The 20525-nt window shown below is 44.5% G+C and overlaps 1 long non-coding RNA gene across 1 annotated transcript; it reads left to right on the top strand.

Moving 5' to 3' along the window:
* Window positions 1-7720: 7720 nt before the first annotated feature.
* LOC148119659 (uncharacterized) lies at window positions 7721-9900 on the top strand. Its single transcript, XR_015735035.1, has 2 exons — window positions 7721-7836; window positions 9273-9900. It is a non-coding gene; the product is annotated as an uncharacterized LOC148119659 (long non-coding RNA).
* Window positions 9901-20525: the final 10625 nt, after the last annotated feature.

Here is a 20525-nt window from a genome sequence, read left to right as displayed (position 1 = left end):
TCAGAAAATTAGACATTAGAAATGTCTACTTATAAAAAACAAATTCACAGAGCCCTTTGTCCAAAGGCTTACATTACTTAAAAGGGAAGGTAAGTTTCACGGGAATTGAACAGGCTAGCCTGTGCAGGGTCAGAAAGTCACTTATGGGCACCATAACCATTTGTTGAATGGCTGACTGAATAAAAAATAAAAACAACACCAGAAAGAAGGGGCTTGGTGGTGCCCCGTCCGCCACTCACTCTCCTGACTCCCCTTCAAGCCCTGACATCTCGTCACTCATGCTGAGCCAGCGTGTGTGTCGGACTGAGCCACCTGGAGAAACAGTTTTAAATCCAAAGAGCCGGAAGAACTAGACTAGATGTGTTCCCATCTGCCTTTTGCCCCTATTTTCCCTGTACCAGTCACCAGGGCCTGGCAGGGACTGCCACTGTTCTTTGGTTCTTATTTCTTCTTCTTCCAGCCTTAATCTCACAGGTTTTGTAACTCTGGCCCAGGCTTCCTCTTCTTTGAATACCCACTCTGAAGGAGGCGAGTTACCACTTGCGCAGGGCTTTGAAGCTAACAAACAGGGAGCCCTCAGAGGGATGTGACCAGAGGCGCACAGCTTGGCAGGTGACCCGCTCTGACTGATGTTCAAAGCAGCTGTCAGCGAATGGAAGGTAGCCCGCACAAAAGGAGCCAGCCAAAAATAACGAGAGAGGTGAAGAGAGAAAGAACAAGAAGAAAGAGTCACAGCAGGGCAGCCGCTAGGGTCATTGTGTCTCCTCTGGTCTAGCCTCCTCCCTCCCTTCCTCCACCTAGTCCTCAAACGACCCCCTTTCCTCCTCCAAAAGAAAAGTTAAAAGCTTTCTTTTGGGAACAGAGAGGACTGCCCAGACTTCTGCTGTTTACCTTTGGTAGGACAGTCATTGGTGGCGAGTTCAAACACAGGAAAAGACCTCTAGTTACAGGAAGAGCTGCAGACGGACTGGGAGGCTGGCTTTGGTTCTGCTGGGCCCCGAGTCTCCGAGGTGGTGGTGTTCAAGTCTGGGAGCTGACATCAGGCCCTTGTCTTGATTGACATCAGGCACTCAGCCTACAGCTATTCCTTGGATTATTTCCTTCCCGTAGGAATATTACTAAAATATAATGCTGGTGAGAACCAGAGAGGTGGGGCTGGGGTAAGGGTAAAGAGCCTTATGCTACACACAAAAACATTGTTACCTTTTCCAGTCTGTGTGTGTGTGTGTGTGTGTGTGTGTGTGCATGTGTGCGTATGCATGTGAATATGAGTGTGAGTACATATGTGTGAGTATGTGTGTGAGCACATGTGTGAGTCTGTGTGTGTATGTGTGTGAGAGCATGCATGAGTACATATGTGTGAATGTGTGTGAGTGCATGTGCGTGTGAATGAGTACGTGTGAGTGAATGTTGTGTATGTGTATGGGCACACGTGAGTCCGTGTGTGTACATGTGTGAGTACATATGTGTGTGTGTATAATATATGTGTGGTGTTGAGGTCACAGCTCACGCTGTGCAGCAAATGCTCTCTCTCCTGAGCCATCTCCCCAGCCTCTTTCCCAGTCTTCTATTGAAAATGACATCACAAAAGAGAGCAAATTCAGGAGCTATATTTGACAGGATGCAGGATGTTTTCAGTCACTAAAATGGGGCTCCGTTTACAAAAGGGGTCACAACCATTAAAACGGGGTACAACCTAGGAAAACTGACTTCTCTGAATCCACCCCCCCCCCCCCAGCTGTGATTTGTTGGGAGAAGGGCAGGGAGCTGGCCGCCCTCCCACAGTTCAAAGCTCCTGTGCAGGAAGGCTCCCCAGATGAGGAGGGTGCGCTAACTTTGGACGGGAAGGGAGCCCACTGAGAGGCAAATGCCAGGAGGCCATCAGAACTTCTGGGCTTTCCCCATCCCACCCCAATTTCTTTCCTCTGATTCCATTTCAAAAATCCCCCTGGCTTCAAGAAGCACAAGACTTTCTGGACAGGTCATTCTTAAGCCGATCACGGGGTTCTCACTTCTCTTTCTTCGTTTTCCTTTTTCTCTTTCTCTTTCCTCCTCTCTCTTTCTTTCTTTTCTAAAGACAAGTTTTCTTTACGTGACCCAGGCTGGCCTCCAGCTCGTGCTCCTCCTGCCTCAGCTTCATTTCTGCTTCTGAATCCAAACATTTGTTTCAACAATCACTGCTCCCAGCTGCCTGTCACCACTAGAGGACATTTCACCATCAGAATTAACGTGAGGCGCTGTGGCTCCTCCCCAGCTGTGCTCACCTGGCTCATCTGGTCCTGCAGGCCTGGAGGCCTGGGGAGCGCGATTTCACTTCCACTGATGCACTCCGGGACTCGTCATGCGGTATTGTGTTTGGCGCGGAGTAAATCCATGATGAGAACTTCTGTGTTCCTTTAGACTTTTGGCCTTAAACTCAGTCCTTAGCGGTTTACCCCAGATATCAACTCCTTCTCCCGTTTTGCTTGGGGTTTTCTCTCCTTTGGAAAAACAAAGTTCTTTTGAGATTTCACTTAATGTACATGAGTGTTTTGTCTTCATGTATGTCTGTGCACCGTGTGTGCAGGGTCCTTGGAGGTCAGAAGAGGGCATCAGATTCCTTGGAATTGGAGTTACAGACAGTTGTGAGCTGCCGTGTGGGTGCAGGGAATTAAACCCCAGTCCTCTGAAAGAGCGATCAGTGCTCTCAACCACTGAGCCATCTCTCTAGTCCTCTCTCGTTATGTTGGTTTTGATATCTTTCTCTCTGTGTGGATCTTTTTCATTTCAAGACATAAATGTTTCAGGGTTTCAAATGAAATGAGTAAGCGTGGATGCTACAAGGCCACTCCCGATCTCCCCGGAAACACACACAATGTGATTTCCACTGTGCTATAGTTTGAACATGGTGTCCCCACAAGGTCAGCACACACAATGTCATTTCCACCATGCGATAGTTTGAATATGTTGTACCCGCATGGTCGGCACTTCATGCTATTTTGGAAGCTGTAGAACCTTTTGGGAAATGGGACTCGATGAAGGAACTGGGTTACTGATGTCTTGGGATTTATGGCCCAGCCCCCCTTCTCATCCACTGTCTGCTTCCTGCTCTACAGAGACATGACAAGGTGAGTACTACTGGGAGCTACTCTGTCCTTCATGCCTTCACCATGCTAAATGTGTTCTTGGTTCAAGAGCCAAAGAAAATCTCCTCCCTTGAGTTGGTTCTGATAATCCTTTGTATCTGAACAATGTCGGTAGGGACTGACAAGTTCACAGTCATGAAGTGGAAACAGAGAACCGTGAAGCTGTTTTCTTTAAGATTATCTATGGGATTAGAAACTTCTGTTTGCAGTAATTGAAGACTCAGAAATCTGAACTTTTAACAACTTAAAGTGGCAAAGTATTAACCAGATAGTGAGAGTTTACAAAATGAAAAGTGAGACGTGGAAAACCCAGAGAACAAGACTAACATTCAAACATGATTTCATCCTCAGGGCATTTGTCAATCCTTACAAAACCGATTTGTAACTGGGCTGCATTGTTGATGGATGTTGGTGTGAGGGAGACTAAGCCAAGACCTGCTGTCCCCCAGATGGGAGGACTCTACTCGGCCAACCTACTTAAAGCTGGTATTTCCAAATGGCTGCCACTTCAGACAGCATGAATTGTAAGTAAACCAATTCCTGGAAAGAATTCCTGTCTTGAGTTACATCACAGAGGTAGTCCAGGAAGCCACTAACCTCAGACTTTAATTTGAATTTGAAATGCCTCGAGTATCTGTTAGAAGAAAATGAAAATTCTCTTTGGAAAAAAGATGCTACCATCCTCACAAATACCTTAAAACACACGTGTCGAGAAGAATCATTCATACACAGGTACAAAACACACTTTAAAAAGTAAAACAAGACAGCAGAACTAACACAAACAGACCCAGCACTGGGATGGCAGCTGCTGGGCTCTCAGTCTCCAACTGTAAGGCAATTTAAAAACTGATGAAAGACATAAATCCACAGATTCAGGAAGATTAGTGCGTTGACACATGGCACTTCCGGAAGCATCAGAGTGAAGCCGCCGGAAACTGAGGGAGTGTGTATGCGGAGGGGTAGAGAACACATGACCTTCAAAGGATTCAAAAAGCTGGTTTTTCAAAGTCAAGAGGTAGTAACACTGTACTATCAGCCCAGAGAAAGAAAACAGATGCCCACTTAGGATCCTAAAATTATATTATCAGAAATTCTATTATCATTTGTTTAAATGAGTTTTGGAAATCCCAGAACGTATACTTGAAGGAGAAATGAAAAGATTCAGATGGAAGGGCCAAGATGAAAAAAGAAATAAAGACAAAAAAAGTATCTTGTGGGATTTAAAAATTGTACAGAATTAGAAACTGATAAATAACAAATTAGTTGAGATGAGAGTGAATGGGGTTTAAATTTTTAATGTTTCCAAATTACATAGGATAATGGTAAAGATCAATATTCATATTACATTTGGATAAGTTAATGCAAGGTTAAAATAAAATAGCAAATAACAACTATAATTTTAGGTTGCCTACCAAAAATAGATAATTCCAAAATACCAAAATTTCTAAGCAAAGAAAAGACTAATGTCTAAAATAATGCTTAAAAAGTTTAGTCAATTCAGAAGAAGTCAAGAAAAGAGAGAGAAAGAATGATAAATTAGGTAGGACACTTCAGAATCATCAAATTATATGATAGCCTAAACCTCTAAAATATGAGTAATTATATTAAATGTAAATGGGCTAAGCTTACTCTTGCTTAGTAAAGGCACAGAGGGCTGTGGGCGAGCATGAGAAGATGCATTGAGTAGACGACAGGAACCTAAACTCTAGTTCTTAGCTAGGTATCACCAGAACATGGAATTCTGAGCAATGGTCACACAGGAAATAAGGCCATTAGGTTGGATAATGAGTGTGCTTTTTAGCCCATCCTCTCAGATTTTGAAACTGTTCTCATGACCTCGTTTAGAAGGCCCCATAACTTATGCCTCCTCTTCTGCAGCTAAGAGCTGGTTCTGTTCCCAGAAGGAAAGGACGCCCTCTGCTGGGGTGAAATAGAGTTGTTTTAAGACTCAGGTGTATTACGGGGCAAGATAACAGAGAAGGCACATGAAAATGGGGCATGGAAGAGGTGGCTGCTAATGAGGGAGACAAGGAAAGGCAATCTGCATGGTTCTGTTTCCCCTGGGCATTGACTGGATGTGACCCTTGGAATGTCGCAATCCCCTGACTTTGTGTTGTGTCAGATGAGGGCAGAGTGAGAACATGGCAAGCATGTGTCAAGCAGGATCCACTGGGCTGCTGGGTCAACAACCTGCATTTTCAAACCTCACAAACATCACGGCTTTATTCTTTATACTACACTGAATGTGGATTGTGTGCTATGGCCTGGAACCCTGCTACCTGATGCTACCTGCTTCCAAGTGACCAATAGTCAGAGGGGCATTCAGCCTAATGCTGTTGGATACAAATAAACATCGGTGATATATCTATATATGAGTTTGTTTTAGTGAACACACTAGAAAGAAATTAATTTTAAATATGTATTTTATCCAATATTGTGTGTGTTAAATATTATTATTTAGACATACAATCAGTACAAATTCTGTAGAGATACTTTGCAATCATCTTTACATTAAGACTTCAAAATCAGATGAACATTTTACCCTTAGCACATGTCTCTATTCAGGATATCAGGTATCAGGGGCTTAAAAATCATATGTGGCTAGTGGCTGCCCACCTAGACGATTCTCCACAGGCCCAGGTGGTACTGCAGTTGCCCCTGACACTGCTGCAGGGTTAGCAATGAATGAGCAGCGTCAGCATTCAGGGTGGAGTTTGCCTAGTCAGCCTCAGCATGCCTCAGAAGCCAGGATGTGCTTGAATTTCAGCCTCCTCAGAGTGTCTCCCAGAAAACACCGAGGCTGACACCAAGGCTGGAGCGTGTCCTGGCCACTGGCGGGCCTCTTCCCTGACTGTGGGATCTTCTAGGGCTAGTGACATGTCCTGCCTACATACTGCAGTCCTGGCTATTCATGAAATTACAAGGAGAAATGATCTTGCCTCTCTTTGAAAACTTCTGTTATGGTTAATTTCCCTTGTCAATTAGAGAGATTTGAAAGTCAGCTAGGAGACAAACCTCTTAGAGCATGTCTGAGCGTGTCGCCAGGGCATTTCCAGGGATGATGAACAGAGAAAGCGATGCAGCAGCGCTGTCCTGTGGGCTGAAATTTTAGACTGAATACAGGGCACAGGTGGTAGCGCAAGCTAAGTACCAACCTTCATCTTCTCTCTGCTTCCCGAGGGCACAGGCGGTGTAACCAGCTGCTTTCTCTCACCATGCCTTCCCATCACAGTGGGCCAAATCCTTTCTTTTATACATGTACACACCCTTTATTAAGTAGACCTTAATTTTAAAAACTTATTTATCCTTTCATAATTTTGTAAGTATATATTTGGTTATATCCACCACCGGTTACACTTTTCTACCCCCACTCCCCTCCTACTAAACCCTTTCTTCCCAACAAGAAGCCCCCCTCTCACTTTCATGTCTTTCTTTGTGGCCCACTACATTTAATTATGGCTGCATGGGTTAGAGGTTATTTATTTGAGCAAAGATAACTTATCCCACTGGGGACTATACCACTAAGGAATGTGACTCTGCCTCCTTCAACATTCATTAGCTGCCTATAGCTCCTTGGGTAAGGATAGAGCTTCTCCCATTCATAACGGAATGTTATCATAGACTATTTAACGCAAGTCTATAACAACCCTGTCAAATCCACAGAATAGTATTTCAAAACACTACTTCCCATCCTCTGGTCCTTACATTCTTTCCACCCCTCTCCCACAATGACCTCTGGGTCTTTTAGGAGGCAATACAGGTGTCCTATGCTGAGGAACAATCCTTTTGTTCACTAAATATGCATTATTCTCATTGGTTAGTAAAGATCTGATTGACCAATGGCTAGGCAGGATTTTCAGGGCAGAGAGAACACTGGGAAGAAGATGGGTGGAGTCTCAGGAATCTCAGGAGAGGCAGAGGAAGCAAGAGACAAACATGCCATACTGAGATAAGGAACCGAGCCACAGGGTAGAACATAAATAAAAATATAGCTTCATTTAAGTTGTAAGAACTAGTTAGTAACAAGCCTAAGCTACTGTCTGGGCATTTGTAATTAATATTAGGTCTCGGTGTGGTTATTTGGGAGCAGCTGGCAGGACAGAGTTGACCAGCGGTCCTGATGAAAAGATTCTGATTACAGTCCTATTTAAGGTGAAACAGTCAATGGTCACTTATTCCCATCAATTAACTGTGCACCCACTGCAGACACAAGCTTCTCTAACCAAGGCTGGAAGCCGCACTAACATAGTTATGAACATAAATATTTAGAAGGAAATTTTATACAATGTATTTTAGGGAAGCAACAGTAGGGTAGGCTCACCTAGGGCCTATGACTTACCCGCTGGATTTTTGACCAGGTTTCGAGTACCAGGCACAAATCCCCTCTGTGAAGTGGGCCTCAGATCTAATCAGGAATTGGTCACCCCACAACAGTCATGCCACTGCTGCACCGGGGATTCATCTTTCCTGGCAGATTGATATCGAAGGTCACATCTGGGTGAACTATTGGTGCGGGAGAATTATCTGTATTCTGTCAATCATATTTTAATAAAACGCTGATTGGACAGGCAGGCAGTATAGGCGGGAAAGCCAGACAGGAAGTAGGGGTGGAGCAAAGAGACTGGGAGTATTCTGGAAGCAGAAGCTCTCTCTCAGGCACTCCTGCGCAGATCACCGAAGAGGCAACATGTAAGCTGTCACACTGAGAAAGGTACTGAGCCCATGTGGCTAACATAGATAAGGATAATGGGGTAATATATGTTATAAGAGTTAACAAGAAGCCTGACCTAATGGGCCAATCAGTTTATAACCTTATGGAGTCCTGTGTGTAATTTCTCTTTGGGATTTGCCGGCTGTTGGGGTACCGGGCGGGACGGAAACACCAACAGGCCGGCCCCCTCATGCTACATATGGCGCCCAAACGTGGATAAATGAATCCCACAGAAAGCCTGAGAAAGTTTGGGAAAGAATAGAATAAAGTATGTTTTCTTGGTAGCAGCAATTTTCCGGTTCTGCTCTGCTTGCTAGAGGCAAGCAAATGGTCTCATCTAAGAGAGGCTTCTTGACTCAGCCTTAGCTGCAAAACCTTGCAGCTCATTAAGAGGTCCTGCCACGAAACACTTAAATGCTGTTGATGAAAAGCTGAACGCATGCTTTTCGGTTTTCAGTCGTAGCAGGAAAAAAGTTGTGCTGTTTTAAAATGCCGGCTTTCTGGGCTGTCCTGCCAGGACAAACTTTGACTCTTTCAGGCAGGCAGTCCGACTGAGTGTGGTCTGTGAGCAGAATGCTGCAGCTTGCTTTCTGGCAAGGACCTTGAAACGCCATAGAGTTGTGGCAGTGAACACAGCTCTGGCTGGTACCTCAGCCTTGACACTGAAAAGCTAAGGAATGAGCTGGATCTAGCCGTCAAAGCCACGGCTCTCCATATTGCTTAGTAAATTAAAGACTCATATGGTCAGAAAAAGAAAAATATACAGTAAAGAGAGATTCAAAGAGGAAGAAAACCTCTAAATGGTTTACAGTGTGTATATGCAGGCTAAAAGTTAAAGTTCTTAAAGTTAAAAGGAAAGAAAGAGAGTAGTTGGGTGTGGTGGTACACACCTTTAATCCCAATGCTTGGGAGGCAGAGGCATGTTGACCTCTGTGACTTTAAGGGACAGAGGTAGTTAACCTCTGTGACTTCAAGGTGTGGTAGCACACACCTTTAATCCCAATACCTGGGAGGCAGAGACAGACAGATCTCTGTGAGTTCAAGGTGTGGTAGCAAACAACTTTGAGCCCAGTACTGGGGAGGCAGAGACAGAAGGATCTCTGTGAGTTCAAGGACAGCCTGGTCTACAGTGTTATTCCAGGACAAAGATATACAGAGAACCTGTCTCAAAAAGTAGAAGTAAAAATAAAAGAAATAGAGGTTAAAATAAAGCCACATAAAGATGGAAAATGCACAGAGAATCTTCAGACTGTATGCTTTTATGCTCTCTTTAAATTGTTTGATTGCTGAGGAAGGAGCAACAACTGCTAAAAGACTTTTGTTTATAAATGCTGCTGAACTAACCCAAGATAGGAATTTTGAAAATACCTTGGCTTCAAAACTGAAGTCAAAAGGTATGTTACTTTGGAGAAGAGATTTTGCTTTTGTTTCCACAGAAAACGAGAGACTCTGGATTTATTCAGAGTTAAGAATAATCACCTTTGACCAAGGGAGGCCACCTGAAAAATCTCTGATAGGAACAGATGGCCCAGATGACAGAGGTCTACATCCAGAACTGATCCAAGACTGCTGCCTGAGATGATCGAGACTCACAGGATACTCCAGTCATGACTTGATTATAACTCTAAATTTTCTTTAGGTCCCCATAAGATCATCAGCGCCCCCAACCAGCAGGAAGTAGACTGAAATACTACGCCCACATTCCCAACAAATGGATTATGGGTATTTTCCTTTGTTTAAAAAAAAAAGAGGGAAATGGTGCGGGAGAATTATCTGTATTCTGTCAATCATATTTTAATAAAACGCTGATTGGACAGGCAGGCAGTATAGGCGGGAAAGCCAGACAGGAAGTAGGGGTGGAGCAAAGAGACTGGGAGTATTCTGGAAGCAGAAGCTCTCTCTCAGGCACTCCTGCGCAGATCACCGAAGAGGCAACATGTAAGCTGTCACACTGAGAAAGGTACTGAGCCCATGTGGCTAACATAGATAAGGATAATGGGGTAATATATGTTATAAGAGTTAACAAGAAGCCTGACCTAATGGGCCAATCAGTTTATAACCTTATGGAGTCCTGTGTGTAATTTCTCTTTGGGATTTGCCGGCTGTTGGGGTACCGGGCGGGACGGAAACACCAACAGGCCGGCCCCCTCATGCTACAAACTATTGATAACTTCACTCCCTCAGCAGGTTGTTGCTCCTGTCCTTGATTAAACACTAGCCCTAGATGATAATAATCTGTTGCTGAAGACATCACACATTTGGATGGTACGACATAGAGAAACCAAGCAGCAGCTGAGCTGGGGGCGTCCTCCCTGCTGTGCTAGCTTCCGTAGTGCTAGGAGATATCTGTTGAGGGAGTGAAGTTATCAATAGTTCACCCAGTAGCAACAACCTGTGTGGTTTGGGGTGTCTCTGGGGGACCCACACAGAGCATTGGGATTTCTGTTTATTAACATGACTTTGGGGAACAGCATCGTCTGCTTATGCAAGGTATACCTCCCTTCAAGCTCTCTTCCTCTTCCTCCTCCTCATCTTCTTTTCCTTCTAATGTATTTTTAAATAGCGTATCAAGTAAGGTTCCATATATCTTTATTTTTCATCAGCTTCATCTTCCACCTTCTCATCTCTCCCATCCTTTGCTTCATCCCCCATTTAAATTTTTGCATCTTCAACACCACTCTGCTATCCTTTCGCATCATGTGTGCTCTCTCCACTTTTTCTGAAGGACTCCCTCCTTCTCCCGTGGCTCCTTTCTGGATTCCTCACCTCTACGGCTACTCCAAGTTAAACATATAAATCTAAAAGTTCAAAGGAAGGCTCTACATTCGAGAAAGGACATGCAGCATTTGTCTTTACGGGCCTCAGCTATCTGATCCAGTAACACTACTTCCCTTTTCTATCTGTTTCCCACAGGTTTAATGACTTCGTTTTCCTTTACAGAGGAATAAGACTCCATTGTGCATGTGTAGCACATTTTCACTCTCTGTTGATGGATGTCTAGCTTGATTCTGTTCCCCAGCGCTGGTGAGAAGAGCAGTGAACACGGACGTGCAGGTACCCTGGAGCAAAGTGGTTCTCAACCCTCCTGACCGCCACCCTTTAATACAGTTCCTCATGTGGTGCTGACCTCAACCATAAAATTATTTCATTGCTATTTCGTAACTGTAATTTTGCTACTTTTATGAATCATAATACTAATATCTGATATGCAGGACCCAAAGGGATCGCGACCCACAGGTTGAGAACCATTGCTGTAGCAGATTAGAGAGTCTTTTGGGTATCTTACCAAGAATGGTAAGCTGTGTTATGCGATAGTTGTTTTTGTTGTGGTGGTGGTGGTGGCTGTGTTGTCATTGTTATTGTTGTTGGTGCTATGTGGAGTCGTGTGCACGCCATAGTGTATATGTGACCGGCAGTAGACAACTTTGGTGAGTCCGTTCTCTCCTTCCATCTTGCTAAGGCTGAGTCTCTGGTGGAGATTCTGTCATATCGTGTCCTCTAAACTAGCTGATCCATAAGCTTCAAGGATATTCTGTCTCTACTTTGCATCTGGTTGTAGGAGAGCTGAGATTACAGGAATTTACTACAGAATCTGCCTTTTTTTTAATTTTGAGAGTCAACGTTCATTTCTACTTTTTATTGTATTATTTTCTTGATTTTAGTTCTTCCGATACTCTAGTTATTATCCCTCTGTAGATAAATCGCTGGTGACTGTTTTCCCCCATGGTCTAAGTTGACTCTTCACTCACTTGCCTGCTTCCTTTGCTGTATGGAAGGTTTTTAGTTCGACGAGGGCCCAGTTGTTCCATTGTTCATTATGAGAAGCTGGAGGTGAAGTGAGGACAATTACAACAGCTGGAACATGAGGGATGAAATTCTTGTGAGAAACGTCAGAGAGGAAGAGTCTCAAAATCTGCTTATAAACTTGGTTCAGAGTCTGTCTGCCTCCCAGCTCACTCATGTGCACAGGCGCAAAGCAATCTGATTAAGGCTGAAGCTTAATGCTTTGCTTCTACATTCTTAAAAAAAAAAAGTCAATATCCTTTGGAGGAATATAGCAGAATCAAGAATCTTAAGTGATGTATTTCTCATAGTATTGACTATTGGATATGGATAATCTTTCTCATAGTAGAGATTATTGGATATGAAAAAAGAAATTAGAATATGAATCAAGAGAAAAATAAGCTAAGGGAAGCCAACTAGGGTAACCCAGATGAAACTCAAAAACAAAGGCTTTGAAACCACCGTTAAACTATGCTCGGCAACTTAAGGAAAATATGCTCACACAAGGAAAGGCAGCCAACTTTTGGCAATCCTGTATTCTGAGCATGCCTAGACTAGGGAAAGTTTGAAGATGTTCAAAATATTTGAGGTTATAGTAAACCTAAAATTTCCTATTGTAGAATCCCACTTTGCTAATATTAACCAACCTTTTACCCATCTTCAAAAATCTTTTGGTTGTTGTTGTTTGAGACAGACTTTCTCAGTATAACAGCCCTGGCTGTCCTGGAACTCACTCTGTAGACCAGGCTGGCCTCCAGCTCACAGAGATCCTCCTGCCTCTGCCTCCTGAGAACTAGGATTAAAGGTTTGTGCCACCATCACCATCCGGCAAAAAAATCTTAATCAGACTGATATCTTGATCAGTTGTTTGGATGGATATATTGGAGACAATATGATTTGAGTAGAAAATGCTCAAACACAGGCTTGCGCATTTGAACACTTGATTCCCAAGTGGTGGTTGTGATTGGGGTTGGGGTGTAGAATCTTTTGGGAGTCAGGCCTCACTGGCAGCAGGTCACTGAAAGCTGTGTTAGTGTTCAGAAATCTGTACTGGCCTTCCCTTGGGGTCCCGACAGGATACATTCTCAGCTGTAGCCACTAAGAGCACCTCCTGTGTACATTCACTATGTTCCCTTTTAAAAGGGCCCTGTCCACCTCCTGTCTCTTCTCTCTCTCTTTCTCCCTTCCTCTCCCTCTCTCCTTCTCTCTCTGCCTCTCTTTTCTGCTGCTCCAGAAGTCAGTCTCCCCCTCCCCTTCCCTCTTTTTATGTTCCCTTTCCTCTAATAAAAAACCTCTCCGCGTGAGTTCCGTCACATGGCGTCTTTCTCTCTCACACTGCTTTTTAAAATTACAACAGCAAGCCTGAAGTTACTAATCAGACACATTTCTTCATCTGCCCCTGCCTCCTTGGATCCACCCAAATGTGAGCAAGCAGCTTCATGCTCCTGAGACCTGTTCTGGTCGCCATGCCTTTCCCAGGATGATGGACTTTCCCTCCAAACAGAAGCCCACGCACACACGGCCTCCTTGAAGTTGTATCTTGTCAGCTATTTTGGTGACAGCGATGAGGAAAGAAACTGACAGAGGGAAACAACAAAACAGACAATGGCTGGACTGCGTCAGTGTGCCAGGATTTGCTCCTAATGATCGAGTGTGCGCAACAGACAGCCCATCTTCGCTATTGTCGCTACCTCATCCCTATGAACGAGAAAGAAGAAGAAAGGTAGAGGATGGGAGATTAAAAAAAAAAGAAGAAGCAAAATGGAGCAATGGCAAGGGCAGTGTTCGATCTCTGTGTTGCTCAGCTCTTCAGTCCTATGACAAAGTAACTGAGAAGATCAACTTCCAGGAGGTTCATTGTGGTTCGTAGCTCAGAGGTGTCAGCCAATAGCTGTTGGATCCCTTGTTCCCAGGCTTATCGCAATACAGTATATCGTAGAAGAAAATGCTCAACTCTTAATGGACAGAAAGAGAAGCAGAGGAAGAGAGGGAAAGAGAAAGGTAGAGAAACCAGGAGTAGGGGATGGGAAGGGAGAGAGTAAGGGCTGAAGGGACAAGGACAAGATGTACCTTTCAAAGACCCCTTCCTAATCTCCCATCCAGGGTCATGAGCTCGTTAGTGGATGGACCCACTGAGAAGAGCTCAGCCTCCTCATGATTTCATCACATCTCAACCTTACTCCACTTTTCTCCAGACCCTGCTGATGGAGCCCATCCTTCAGTGCCTGAGTCTGCAGTGGACTTTTATACCCTTCTTTTAACTGGCTGTTATCCTCACCAAGATAAACATTTAGAAGGCTTATATTGATCTGGGTGGCCTGTGCTGCCACCAGGACCATGGTGAAGCCTGGGCCCATGATATGTTCCAGAAGTACCTGAGCTGTTTCCCGGGAAGTGAAGAGTAACCCCATCCATCCTGTAAGGTGTCAACCAGAGTTAGGAGATAGCAGAGCTATTTATGGGGTGGGCATGTGGGTGAAACTAACCTGCCAGTCCTTGCCCGGTTGGTGTCCTCGGAGATGGTACAGGGCTGCCATATCTGGAGGGTTGCCCACGGGCTGGCTTTGGCACACATCTGGCAGGAGAAGTCGACCTGTAAAACATGGACTCGAAGATGGGTGGGGTCAAAGAGGCTGATATTAGTTTCCACCAGGCCATATTCCTTGATACAGTAGCAGAACTCTTTCCCAGGAGCATGTCGGTGGAACAGATTTACAGCTTCGATCATAGCAAAGGCTATGGCTTGGGGTTAAAAGACATGGACATTTTCCTATGGCCTGGGTTTAGCCTGAGTTAAGTCTATACTTAGAAGACAACCAGAGGGAATTCACTGAACAAAAGAGGTTGAGTAAGGAAAGAAGCAGGAGGGGAAGAGGCTGGGGAGCGAGGAAGGAGGAACAGAGCTGAACATGCACGAAGGCTTCAATGTTAACCTGTTTCGGGGAGGGGGTGGGGAGTCAGCAAGAATGAGCAGCGTGGATTGTTGAATTGTTACCAGCACCATGCTTTTCAGCAACACTTCAGCAGAGTTTTGCCACATGTGGCTGGAGATGGTAATGCTGAAAAAGCCTCAAGAAAGTCCCATTCGTATTGTGAAGAACCTAAACAATGGGACCAGTAAAACCCACAGAAATTTAAGAACTTCTGAAAATAGCAGTCAGTGCTCTATCAGTTTATCCGAACTCCACTTATCAATACTAAACCTCTGAAGCCTATTTATCTTTTACTACAAAGCCTGTGGACAAGGCAAACCTGTCTGTATTTTTAACAAGAAACTTAACTGAAGAACTAATGAGCTACCAAGGCGGTTGTAGTCTTGGGGGCTGGGTGAGGTGTTAGACAGGTAAAGATCTCGGTACCCTAGTCATCAAACACCACCAGGTCTTAGAAGGGTAATTTTTACCTAAGTGAGAAGGGAAACAGCTTCCAAATCTATCAAAAGTGACAGGAGCTTATCCGCTACCCAGGTTCCTCTGTGGTCACTGGGGACAGAGGTCCCAGGGAAGTTTCAGTCTTTAGCCACCAGACCCAGAGGATCTGACAGACTGTCCAGCAAAGTAGGAATTTGGAGAGACCTACCTTGTCTTGGCAAACCAAAGCAATCAATCCCTCAATGTCCTGCTTGTTTGGACAGGGTCTTGGCAGCAGTTAAGGTGAAAGGCAGTTTTCTCTGCTCCATGGTTGGCTTTGCTGCCTTTAATAAGACAAGCTCCAGGTGGGAGTTCTTCTGCAGCCATCCGTCTTCCATGGAGGAGACACGGGTGCTACCAGGAGAGGGCACGTCTCTAATCATGAATAGCTTTTTTATTAATGCTATATTCCCAGATCTTTGAAGTGTTTGAGGATCAGAGGATCATTATCTGTTAACAATTTTTGAAAAGCAAAGAAGTTAGAAATATATTCCTAAATCAGTCTCTGTTAGCCTGAATAGACCTTAGGTAAGGAGAGACCCTCTGCCAGGCTGCTTAGGACACTGTCTTGCTGTATTGTGAGATGGGGATACCTCAGTCTCTGGCTTTCAGCTGTGGTTCTAAATTTTTATTTCAAGGATAAATACATAGCACACAACCATAATTTGTAGAAGATCAAAGTTTCAACAGTGTATCTCTTAGAGGCAAAACAGAATTTCAGCAGTGTAGATAACTTAGTATTTTTAAAATCAATACCAAGAGGATTACTCTTATGTTATAGAATTTGACTGCGAGAAAGATCCATCCCTGTACTGAATGCATCTAGGTGCATCTCTAATATATCGGAAAACCAGCATTGTTTTAAATCTAGTTTTTAGGATTTGTTTTCAGGACGGGCTAAGAATTATGGTGGGCCACTCCATGTGGTCGTCTTTATTCAAGATGGCGGTGAAGTCATGTGACTTACCTCTTCTCCATCCTTAATCAAAATGGTGGCTGCCCATGTGGCTGTACTTAAGATGGGGGCAAACCTTGTGTTGTTTTTCAGAGTAGTTCCAATTTTGAGTTACAAGTTTTAAGTTAACTTTTTGTTAAAGATTTTTAACCATATAAAATTCCTTGAGTTGCCAGCCGGAGAGACGGCTCAGGGGGCAGAACGCCCGACCGCTCCACCCGAGGACCTGAGTTCGATTCCCAGCCTGGCACCACATGTAGTTCCATGACCGTCTGTCAGCGCCGCCCGACGGCCTGCAGAAGACCCACACACAGTCTCCCACCATCCACCGTAGATCCGCATAAAGTAGTAGGCAAAAAACAAACAAACAAAAAACTAAAAAAAATATTCCTGAGCTGCTTTCAAAAATAAGGTAGTACAGCACCTTTAATATTATCTATACCCCAATGACATATGGATCTCTGTTGTTGCATCAGATTCAGTGGCCAGAAATCCCAGAGGCAAATTCTGAGCCCGGGCAGCTAGTTGTAAGAATAACAGCTGAGCTTATATCAAGACACACGGAACATTTAAACTCAGGTGTCCAAGACCAGTCAGAAACACACATGCAATGGTCACATACATGCAGTGGCCACATACATTCACACATCCAACTGAGCCTGATGTAATTTCGTGTGGCTCCTGAGTCCACAAGAAAGCATACAGGCACAGATATATACATACATACAAAATAGACAGGATTTTTCTAACAATGAGACGAACCAAACTTTCTGCAGGAAACAGACTTTGTTACAAATTATATAGATCTTAAATCATTTGGGATGAGCAACTTACAACTGAAATAAAAGCTTACAGTATCGAGCAGAATGTAAGAAACTATAGGAATAGATTATTTATTTACTTATTTATTTATTTATTTACTTATTTACTTATTTATTTTTAGGAGTGATGAAGTAGAGCCTTAGAAGCTTTGGAATGTGGGTCTATAGGCCAAAGGAGCCAGAGTCACATGGAGAACACAGGCTAGGGCTCTCCCAGGCTGCTGGAGAGGGGCACGAGTAGGCATGTGCTGGGCACGCAGCAGCCGGTCTCTCCGGCTCTGACTCGCACATTGTTTCCGCTGTTTAGAGTAGGGGAGCAGACAGGAACAAACAAGGAGAATGGATTTGTTACAGGTGGAGCAGACGGGTAGAAATCCAACACGGTACGGCGGGAGAATAGGCAGAAGGAAGAATCCCAGCATGGCCAGACCAGACGCCAGGAAAGCCTGGTGAATGAAGGCAAAATGGGTATCGTTTAGTGGGCACTGCCAAGGTATGTCACAGCAGGGTTAGTGAAAGAGGTTTATGAGGAAATGAGGAATGGTGGGGACAAGAGTGTAGGGCCCCAAAACCCAGGATGAGGGAGTTCAAACCATCATATGGTGTGCGACAGCCCCAATTTGAATAAATTTTGTAACAGACACGCCAGGGGTGACTGAGGTTCGGGCTTTGACCCTTAAGTACCCATCTATAAGCTTTTTGCCGGAGACCGAAGGCTATAGCAATGTGTTCAACAGTACAGCTTAGGGCCGAGAGCATTGTGGGGACCGCCTCTGTGCAGAATATCTCCTGAACCAAGGGCCCCATGAAGGAGAGCCAGTCCCTGCTCCGGAAATGGGCCGGAGTCGCGTGGCACTGCAGCGGCGTGGCAGGTGCCCCAGAAGTCTTTGACCTGGAATGGGTCAAGTGGGTCAAAGATTCGGAAGAGGTATCAGAGTCCCCGAGCTGATTAAGATTGATCTGTTGGAGCGTCAGGTAAAGGTAAGAGAGGTTTCTCACGCGGTGGGGTGACTCTAGGGGAATGCTTAACTCTGTCTGGGCTTGGCACCAAGACGATAGGGTTTTGTGCCCCAATAATAGGTTTCAAGCACTCGCAGGTGACTTTCCAGACCCCTGAGGTGAGGCGGCGAGGAGGAGCGGGGAGGGCAGTGCGGCACAGGAGAAATCACACTGCGAATCTAGAGGACAGGTACTGTAATACCCTGTCGGTGAGTTCTTGAGCTTTGGGGAAGGAACCTGGACTTTAGGCTGTCTTTCTGAGGGGGCAGGGTCTGGAAAGGGAGGAACTGGAGACTCCAGTGGAACACTGCTTTGTTTGGTTTGGTTTGGTTGGTTTTTCTTTGGGGTGGGAGGTTGCAAGGGCGGAGGATAAATTGGGGGGGAATGGAGAGATGGGTGGGATCGAAGTTGTATGATGAGAAATCCTCAAAGAATTAATAAAAGTTTTGTTTTGTTTTGTTTTTTTTAGAAGGAAAGAAATACATTCTTGAAAAAGAAAAAAAAATAGAAGGCTATTCAAGTTCAGGAACAGACTTGGAGAAACAAATGGAGTAAGGTCTATTGTATACACTGTCTGAATTCTTTTAACCTGAAAGCTTACCTATTTTATTTAGGCTAAGTTAGTATGTTGTGTGCTCAGCCCAGAAGAAACTAGGACTAATGCTATCTGTGGTGCCTATTAGCATAACAAAGCACACACTGGCCTCCAGGCTATCTCAGCCTGGCAAATACCTGTTATTGAGTCCATTCTGGCATCCTGGTTCTTCTCAGTCCCCCCACCACTCCAAAGTCTCCAGCTCACTGACTTCCATTTCCCCAGCTTCTCATTCCCATATAGCCCTGTCATTTTGGCCGTGTGCTCTCTTGGCCCCCTCTCCCTTGGCCTCCTCTCACTCCCCCACTGCCTGCCCCCTCCCCATAGTCTGGTTCGGTTGTACTGGTCATGTATAGTCCACTACTTTCTCTCCCTTCTCTGGACTCTTCCAGAGGCCTCTGGTTGTCCTCTCCCTCATAACTACAATAAAAACCTTCCCTTAAACCATACCTCAGAGGGGTCATGACCTCCCTTTCTATACAGTTTGTGCACCCAAAATAAAATCTTATTAAATCCACTTACGAGAAGTGCAATGCTGGTCCTTCTTTGTAAAACTGTATAGCATTCATAAAAGATTCAGGCGTGGGAATGAACAAATGAGTCCTACCTTCTCGAGCATCCCACGAGGACAATTGGAATGCCCAATGATTTGATGGCAGTTTTCTCAGATGGGCTCATGAGAATGTATTTTTTCAGTCTATTGTAATGACAATTGTCCAAGTTAGTCTGCTTGACAGAGTTGGATCTGCCTACAAATTTGCCTTGTGTTTCTCAAATAAGGATGCTAAAAAAAAAAAAAAGCAAAAAAAAAAACACTAATGGTAAGAAAATGAGTTGTAAATAAAGGGTTCAACGATCGAAGTCCCAGTGTGAGTTATTTTCAGGATGTTGTGGGAAAACTTTCAGCTGACTCCTCAGCCAAGGAAATAGGTGAAAACAATTAAATATAATTACAGTGGTGGCTGGGCAGGGGGCAGGGATGCTACAAAGAAAAAGGAAACAGTGTAATGAAGCAGGGGCAAGCAGTGCCTAAGCAGTGTGCTTAGGCTACTAGGATGTGACCTCCAACCCAAGGTGAACAAGGAAGCCAGGGCTTCTGCAGGGGAGAGGAAGCAGTGCTAAGGATGCTTTCAGACAGGAAATGGCTTTGTGTGCTGAAGCTCCCGGGAGGGGACCAGGTGGCCAGAGCAAGAGAGGTCATCTATAGGATGGAACGTGTTCAAAGGCAGAAGTGAGCATGGCAGACAACAAAGAAAGGCGAGCTCTACTTACTTGCCAGTTTTCTGCTAGTGGCAATGTGAAATTCCAAAACTGCGGTGAGGAACTAGTTCACCAGTTTCCTACAAAAGCGAGCGTTCATCTGTGATTGACAGGAGCCAGCCATTTCACCCGCTGGGATTTGCCAAAGCTCACCTCTGCATAAGCAATGTCAACAAATGCTCGGGGTGGCTTTATAGCTCAAAACACACAGTAACCCAATTTTTCTTATCAAACACTGCTATGCCCAGAAACCAACAAGGAGTCTGAGTCCCATTTGTAAAAAGCAAAGAGCCTTTGTTTTATACAAGTTTGCAAACTCGTTCTCTCCATGTGAACAACAAATTGGAGTGATGGGAGAACCCCAAGCTCAGTTAGAGTTGGGTTTTTATAGTAGTAAAGGTTGGGGTGAGGGATTTCTAAGATTCAGGACCCCTGATTGGCTGACATTTGTCTAGGGGAGTCCTGGTGAGTGTGTGCTAGCAGATGATCCTATCTTAAATCAGTTGGAATGTTAGGAATTTCCTTTGAATGATCTGTTCTTGGATGGTACCTGGGCAATCTCAGTTTGTGGTCCTTCCTGCAATCAGGTGTTGCTTCAGGGCAAACTACTGAGACTCAGGCCTCCATTAAGCCTGTCATGGCTGGGTCCTACTCTGGCAGGTGATAATGGTTAAGAACTTCCTTTAGGTGGTCTGCTGCTATTAAGCTTATCATGGTTGGCTGAGTCCTACTCTAAAAAATATTTTTAAAGAAAGAGCTTTTAAAGAAGGAATATTTTAGAGAGGCATGTTAGTGGGATGGAATAATACTGAGCAATAAAAGGTACAAACTAATGCACACATACAAAAAGATATTTATAGTGAACA

Source organism: Myodes glareolus, chromosome 15 (assembly GCF_982192425.1).
Source record: "Myodes glareolus chromosome 15, mMyoGla1.1, whole genome shotgun sequence".
NCBI lineage: Eukaryota > Metazoa > Chordata > Mammalia > Rodentia > Cricetidae > Myodes > Myodes glareolus.
Note: the sequence above shows the minus strand (reverse complement) of the source record. Positions and strands in the feature narration are given on the sequence as shown.